Source organism: Phascolarctos cinereus, unplaced genomic scaffold, assembly GCF_003287225.1.
Source record: "Phascolarctos cinereus isolate Bilbo 61053 unplaced genomic scaffold, phaCin_HiC Scaffold_4;HRSCAF=312, whole genome shotgun sequence".
NCBI lineage: Eukaryota > Metazoa > Chordata > Mammalia > Diprotodontia > Phascolarctidae > Phascolarctos > Phascolarctos cinereus.
In genome coordinates this window covers 656,906,083-656,912,082 of record NW_027555847.1, presented here as the reverse complement: position 1 = coordinate 656,912,082, position 6,000 = coordinate 656,906,083, and positions in this window count along the sequence as shown.

Below are 6,000 nucleotides of genomic sequence, written 5' to 3'. Positions count from 1 at the left end.
TCTATAGCACAGGGGGTAACACTTCACTGCTTACCTCACAGGGATGTTGTGGTAAAAAAGGTTTTGTAGATGGAAGATCTTATTATTTAGGATCCAGACCTTCCCAAAGAGGATTTAGGGCCAGAATCAATCTCTACAGACTCCTAGGACAGACCTGCCACAGAAACATAAAATTAGAGTTGAAAAAGATCTGAGCCATCACTGAATCCCCAAACCTCCAAGAAAGCATAAATACCATCTTTGGCAAGTGGTCATCTAGTCTTTCAGGGCAGCTAAGAGGTGCAGTGGATAGTACATTGGATTAGGAATCAGGAAGGCTCATATTTGCGAGTTAAAATCCAGCCTCAGACATTTATTAGCTGTGTGACCCTGGGTAAGTCACTTAATCTTATTTGCCTCAATTTTCTCATCTGTAAAATGAGCTGGAGAAGGAAATGGCAAACCATTCTAGTGTCTTTGCCAAGAAAACCTCAAAAAAGGGGTCACAGAGAGTTGGACATGACTGAAAAATGTCTCAACAACAGCATTTCAGGGGAGAACTCACCAATTCCCAAGGCAATCCACTCTATTTTGGATAGTCATAATTGTTAGCATCATTAATTTAGAGCTGTAAGGGGCCTGAAATGTCATCCAGTCCAAACCCCTTATTTTATAGATGAGGAAACAGAGGCTCCATGAGGTCAAATGATTCCCCAAAGTTACAGAGAATGGCAGAGCCAAGATTCGAACTCAGATCTTTTGACTCCCAAGTTTTGTGTTCTTTCCATTTTGTGGCCTGGGACATCTCTAGACATGCAAAGCGCACATACAGTGTCATACAGTTATATATACTCCATTCTCAGATCCTAAGGAGACGTTTGGTCAGGGTCTCCCTTGTACATTCAGAGGGTACAAACCTTTTCTAAGAGGACTTTTGGTCAGCACTAACACCATATGCTCAAGAAGATACCGTTGACTAAGCTCTGAACTTATGAACCTCTTCAAACATTCTAAAAAAAGATCTTTGTGAACATCTCAATATACAAATAACAGAAAAGAGGATTGTGTAAGAAATCATGAACTTCTGCCTTTTTCCAAACATATATTTAATCTAATACAGTAGAAACAAAATTGTCCTGTTTGTACCCTCTTCTAAATTTATTTTTGTTTTCTTTCATGTATTTTAGATGTTTTACTGACACTCTTATCTTTCCTTCTTTCTTTCATATCTATTGATACAAAAACTGTGCCAGGATTTTGTTGATAGATATTGCCATCAATCATGTAATTATCAACATGTGAAAGTGATGAGGTGAGGCAGACAGGAGTGCTTGGGGCAGATGGAGTAAGCAAAATGCAGGATGTGAGTGGGATATGAGATAAGATGCAGGGTGTGACCAGCCAGAAAAGGGATCAAAGAAGACTCCGCATTGAAGCCTCCCACCTTGGAATTACCTGTATGCTTTCACAAAGCACCCCCTTATCTGACATTCCAGAACAACTCTCCCCTCCTCTTTCCTGTTCTCTTTGCTCATCTGTATGACAAAGGCATCTCCAGACTACTTGATATCCCCTCCTCCCATTCTCTTGTCCTCCTTCCCCCTATTATATGAAATTGTATTTAAACCAGCAACCAACCCCAATAATCACCTTTGCCTCCTAGAGGAAGCAGGGTCACACTACCTCCCTTAGGGGAGCAGGGCTCACTGCCTATGCTCTGCCTCTCAAGTGGAATAGAGCCTGTTGGGGCTCTGACTCACAGGGAACAGGCCCACTTGGGTGGGTCACTCCAATAAACGCCTTTCTTTAACTTCGAGGCTGTCCAACTGAATTCTTTCAGTTCAATACATCTATTCCTCGTCATTTCAGGTGGCACCCCAACATTTTGGAGTGCCCCTGAACTCATCAAAAGCATGGAAGAAACCAACTTATTATATGGTCAGACTTACTGCATGGGAAAAAAACCCCAACAACAAGTAGGTTCTGAGCAGCAGTTGAGCAACCTTATGCAGGTTTTACTTATTTAGGCAGAATCGGTAAGATGGAATTTTATGAAAAGCAGAAGGAAAGATAGGGCAGAAGGGGAAGATCTATATCAGATAAAATAGTAAGCTAGTCAGGAAACACCAGAATTTGCTGGGATTTGCAAACTGACTATTAACACCTGAACTACACGATGTCAGCCTGATTTTTCAGGCTCTAGCTAGTTACTGATAGACTTATCTTACCTAAATGGTGGTTAGAAAGTTAGGTCAGAAGGGGCAGCTAGGTGGCACAGTGGATAAAGCTCTGGCTTTGGAGTCAGGAGGACCTGAGTTCAAATGCACTTACTAGCTGTGTGACCCTGGGCAAGTCACTTAACCCTCATTGCCTCACCAAAAAAAAATAACAACAACAAAATAAAGTTAGGTCAGAAATATTATGCTATCTCATATTACACTATCATTAAACCCAAACACTCTTGATATTACAATAACCTCTGTTAGGTCTTGGCTTTGTCTGATACTCTTCCAAGACAGTGATGGGGTCAGAACCCAAACATCCTGGATCCCAGTCTAGGGCTCTGCCCACCAAACATACTCATTTTCTCCAGGCCAACTGAGTCTTCCCCCTTACACCCAAAATGGAATGAATGTTTCTAGGTCTGGGGCAGAGCCAGCAGTTCTAACTCATAGCCCAGTGCACAGTCCAGCACACTTCTGCTCTCTATGACCCAAGACCCCTATGCTGTGGTCAGTGGGCAGCATCTGTGTCTGCAGCAACTGTCCCTGATCCTTAACCAGACCACAAGGTAGATGCCAGACTGCAGGAATGTGTGCACAGGCAACAGGCCATTTGTAGTGGGGAGTCTTCCGAGAAAAAAAAAAGGAAGCATTAGCTCGAAGCTTGTGATAAGGCTGTTGCGTTAATCATAATGACTAGACAACAAGTCGAAAGCTAGTGATAACCCTGAGATTATCATTAGGTTATCAAAAACCAGTCCCAGCCACTGGCAAACAGCTTCGGAGTGCCACAAGGCAATGAACAATAGTCTAGGTGGAGTCCTGGAGAACTGAATTTCAGTCCTGACTCCTCCAGAGCTCTGTGTGACTTTAGGTAGATCACTTCCATTCCTTTGCTGATCAGTTTCCTGCTTTGTCCACCAGACATACTCACATTCCTTGGGGTGGGGAGAGGGAGAGTCTCTCTTGATAATTTCTAGGCTCCCCAAATTCCTACTGTGCTGAAAATATGTATTAGCCAAAAATCAAGCTGGATTTCAGGGTGACCTGCTTGGTTGAGATTGGGAGAAGTGATTTGCGATAAGATATAAATATGTTGTATGATGTTGGGCAAATTACTCTGCTTCTTTGAAACTGGGAAAATAACCTTCAAAGCTGAGGTCTTAGGGGAGGTAAGGAAAGATACACCTTCTGTAGTTGGGTTAAGAGAGGAAAGAGTTAATTTGCAGAGATGGGGGTTCTAGCATCAGCCCCTTCAGTAGATGATTGTTAAAGTCAGGACAGCAAAGGTCCAGTGACTGATAAAGCAGCAAAGGATGCATGTTGGGGCTGAGACCTCCCTCCTTTGCAGAGGTGAGGAACCATATTTCCATAACCTTGGGTAATGGTCAGTAAGCATTTAGTAAGAGCTCTCTATGTTCCAGGAATTGTGCTAAGCACCAAGGATGTAAAGAAAGGCAATCCTGCATTTATGACATTAGGCTGGGCTGACTTATTGGTTAGTTTTGCTGATGGCCTTTCCTTTTCCCCACTCTGCTTCCCTTTGTTTTTTATTCTTTGTTATGATAGCCAGCTCATCGGATAGGGGAGAGCAGAAACATTCACCATCACAAGTGAGGTAAAAAAACAAAAGACATCCTCAAAATTACACATTTTCAAAGTGTATAGGAGAAATATCTCCTCTCTGAGTTCATGTGGTAGATAATTGCTGCCAGAATATATTGACCACAATGCAGAAATCATGGAGTTAAAAAACCTAGGTTTTATTATGAAGCTCAAGCATAGGTTCAGGTCTCAGAGAAAACTGAACTTCCATTAGGCTTCTCATAAGTCCTCTTCTAGGCAAAAATTATGTCAGAGAGACAGAGAAATAATTCTTTTACATATTGAATCATATACTCTCTGAGGCCATAAAAGTTAAAGAGAAGCAAGAACTATAATCTCATATTTCCTTCAATGTCATAAAAGTTGACCAAACTTAAACAGCAAACAAATTCTATAGGTAAACTAAGTCAGATTACAGATTAGAGGTTTTACAAATAGGATGATTGAAGGGGAATATTTACATGTCACCAAGATGACCAAGAAGACTCAGCATCTGCAAAATCCTTCCTACAACAGTTAGCTAGGGGAGCTAACAAATGAATAAATAATCACTTTGGCTCCACTTTGGCTTCTATCTGAGGAATGTCAAACAGTCCTCCCTCATTTCATGAGTCAGATTTTGATCAGGCAAGGTTAATAATAAGCGAAGACAAACTTTTAGTGAACCAAAATTTGTAGGAGAAATGGTCCTGAGTCTTGAATAATAAAAATTTAGTAAAAGGAAAGAAAAATTTCCGTAACTAAAGAAAAAAAAATGTTTACAGCTGAGAATCTGCTTTCTCTGTCCAAGGTATCTAGGATAAGGCTAGGCAAATTTTCCTTCCTCTGAATCCCCAGTAGAATACAAGGAAAATAGCCTCAATCCCTCAAATTTATTCTCTAACATACCTCTCTAATGGACCATTAATTGCAGCTAACATAGATAACGTTGCTGATAATATTTATCAACATTCAGGGCCATCTTAATAACTGATTCATTATATACTGAATATGTTGTTTAGTCATGTTTGACTCTTCATGACCCCATTTTGAGTTTTCTTGGCAAAGATACTGGAGTGTTTTGCCATTTCCTTCTCCAGCATTTTAGAGATGAGGAAACTGAGGAAACTGAGGCAAATAGAGTTGTGACTTGCCCAGAGTCACGCAGTGTCTGAGCCCAAATTTAAATTCAGGTCTTCCTGACTCCAGTATCACTATCATGACCAACACTATCCACTGTGCCACCTAGCTGCCTATACTGCATATAGTTCCATGATATGCCAAAACTAGTGGGCCACAAGCAATATTTTAAGCAACTCTATATAGGTTTTATTTACAAGGCAGGATGGTGACAATTGAATTTTATAGACGGCAGAAGTAGAAGGTAAAGATTTGCACATCAAAGGACAGACAGTGTAAAGGAAAGATTTGTATCAGGTAAATTTATAAACTAGTCAGTAAACACTAGGGCTGAAACTAACCAGACTAACCAGAACTATTAACCCCTGAGCAAGTTATATGAAACACTTGTCGTAAATGAAGAGAGGCAACAAAATTGAGCCCGAAATTCTCTTGTCATGAACCAGCTAATCATCTGAGCTAAAATTTGGTGTCTCAGCTAAATTCTGCAAGCTCTAGCTAGTGATGTGATGTGCTGTCTCAAATAAAGGGTGGCGATACTAAAATTCTCTTAAGACATAACACGGTCTACTGTCACAGCACTTGATAAAAGCTGATGGTGACTGGAACATCACACTGGCTGTCATACGCAGCTCAAGCCTTTCTTTCAAACTATCCAAATAGTAATAACAGTTATAAGAGTACCGATAATATTTTCACATATAAGAAGTAAACAGCTTGACCTTACTGAGGCCCTTATAATTGGTCTTTAGTGTTTACCTTATATTTCTTCTGGATTTTATAAGTTGAATTTTCAACTAAGTTCTGCCGTTTTTGTCACAAACACCTGAAAGTTTTTCAGTTCATTAAATATCCATTTTTTAAAATTCAGGATTATACTTAATTTTGTTGGATAAGTTACCATTGGATGTAACCCCAGCTCTTTCACTCTGTGAAATATTGTATTCCAAGACCTGCAGTCCTTCAGTGTAGTAGCTGCTAGGTCTTGTGTAATCCTTATTGCAGTTCCAAGACATTTAAACTGCTTTTTTTCTTGTTGCTTCCAAAATTTTCTATTTAACTTGGGAGTTTTGAA